Genomic DNA, 2,739 nt, shown 5'->3' on the forward strand with positions numbered 1-2,739 from the left:
TGACACAGCTATCCATTGTTGTATAAGAAAGGCAACCTATCCATTGTTGATTATTTGAATGTATGGATAAGTCTAGAGTTCGTCAGACATATGGAAGTGTCACGAATGCTGGGGTCTAACATTGACACAGCTCTTCCATATACATTTCCAGGCCACTTAGGTTACCGGTTGAACAGGCTAAATGAACTTATAGATATAAAAGTATGCAAGATAGGTGATCAGCGAGGGAGAATGGAACCTGCCTGTAAACAGCACCAAATCCGGCTGCATTTCACCACAAACCCATATTAAATGAGATAAACACACAATTTTTTATCACATAAAGCTAAAACAACACATATGAAGGAAAACACAAAAAGCAAAATACAATTGGCAGTAATTAGAACAAACTTTTTTTTTCTTTTGGGTGCATTTGGAAGTTAACATAATTCACTTCTTCAAAACAAAATATTTAAGGGAAAATTCACTTTACCTCCTGAAGTTTCAGGGGTTTTTCAATTCAAACACCAATGTTTAAAAATTGGCAATGTACCCTTCTAATATTTCTAAAATTTTCAATTCAAACCCTCCGTTATTAATTTCCATCTAATTGGACGGAAATCATCTCACGTGCGTCTCACATGGGATTTTCATGCCCTTTATTCCAATTTCACCCTCATTAAAACCTATGAAATTATGTAATTACCCTCATAAACACCTATGAAATTGAGGGTAATTACGTAATTTCATAGGTTTTACTGAGGATAAAATTGGAATAGAGAGCATCAAAATTTCACGTAAGACGCATGTGAGATGATTTCCGTCCAATTAGACAAAAATTAGTAACGGAAGGTTTGAATTGAAAATTTTTAAAACATTAGAGGGGTACATTGTCAATTTTTAAACATTAGGGTTCGAATTGAAAAACCCTGAAACATCAGGGGTAAAGTGAATTTAACCCAAATATTTAACATTACTCACTTTACTTAATTACCCATCAAAATTTCTGCTTTTATGTATTTAATTACCCGTGAAATTGTTATATCATAACCATAATTCCAAAGCAATGAACTTCAACCTATTACAAATCCCAAAACTTAACATTATGATATTCTTATTTTTTTATTTTTTATTTTTTCTGTTTAAATTCTAAATACAATTTTTAGGTCCAACAAAAGTGAAAGATCAAAGAGAGAAAATTACCTGCAGAAATTGAAGTGCCTTTGTATCTTCTTCAAGATTCCATCGTCGTGCTTCAAAAACCATAAAAGAATTGTCAGCAATGGAGCAAGTATCATCATTTCGAGCTAGAGTTTCAAAATTCAGTCAAGAACATATGCAAGAGACAAAGAGAGAGAGAGAGAGAGAGAGACTCACGACGTCGCCGACGACTGCGATTCGAGTGGAGGCAGACATGGGAGAGCGAGTGGAAGGGTTGGGCTTGGACGAAGCGGAGGGAGAGGAACTGGAGAGACAGCAGAGAGTGGACGCGTGCACCAACGCGCTTAACATAGGGGGCTTCTTTGTCTCAGAGTGATTCAGGTTGTCAACGGATACGGCTGAAGTACGTGATTAAAATCCTAGGGCCTACACGTAAATCACTAGTTGACTAAAAATTGTTGGGCCTACATGATAAAATTCTTCAAATTGTAGTCGTGATAAAATGATAATATCTTTTTTAATACATTTGGATTTTTTTATTTTTTATTTTTTATTTTTTGTTTTTATTTTATTTTCTATTTTAGAGAAAATTATTCTGATTTCATTAATAGAGTAGTCAAAAGCATAAAAGCTCTTACAATCACATAATATAAAGTTTTGAAAGATCATATCCGAAGTTAAAAAATTACACGTCATAAAAAGCCAAAAACATACAGATTTTACATTGAAATTCTATCTATGACGTCCAACATCCGCAAAGCATGCCCAATCTTCAGCTTATAGAACAAATCTACTCTAGGCAGACTCCTTCCGAAGCAAAGGTAGCCTTTTTCCCAAGTATAAACAAAAAGTCTCACACCCAAACTATTTCATTCACGACCCGAAAGCCATAAAATTATTCACATCCTCATTCTAAAGGCCAGGACAACAAAACATACACGAAAATACAAGAAAAAAAACAAAGCAACAAAAACCCACAAACTAGCAGCACGATCGGAGTGAAGAGCGGAGGGAAGATACCGGAAGATTATGGCCAGAGCGCAAAAGACTTAAAAAGCCCACAAACACCAAAGGAAGGCCACTGGAAGAATCTGGCCTGAGCGCAACAGACCACGCATCGGTGCGTGGTTGCCCAAAAAAAGATGCCAAAGGTGCCGTTGGAAGCAGGTGGAGCCGGTGAGCGCAAGGAGGATGGAGGGGAGGAGGCGGTGGTCCTTGTCGATATTAAAAATGATAAAATACATATTATTTAATAAAAAATTAAAAAAAATAAAAAAACTTAGTGGTGAAATTGTTGAATCTGGATTCAATTGGACTTGCTAGAGAGGAGCAGGTGGTCCTTGTCGATATAACGACAAAATATTTTTTAATCTTTAATATTTGTTAGAAAAAATAATTTAGGTTTTTTTTTTTTGGCCCTTAAAATTCTTTTATACAATTCGACGTTCTTAAAATTGAATCTTTCATTTCGTCCAATCACATAATTAAAGAGTGTTAACTTTTTTTTAGTGGATGACATAACTCTAATTACATACTAACAAGTGTCTACCCTCGTACTTTTTATGTCTTCAAAGCAGCTTGGCCTTTAATAGGTATCGG

The sequence above is a fragment of the Corylus avellana genome, chromosome ca6 (assembly GCF_901000735.1).
Source record: "Corylus avellana chromosome ca6, CavTom2PMs-1.0".
NCBI lineage: Eukaryota > Viridiplantae > Streptophyta > Magnoliopsida > Fagales > Betulaceae > Corylus > Corylus avellana.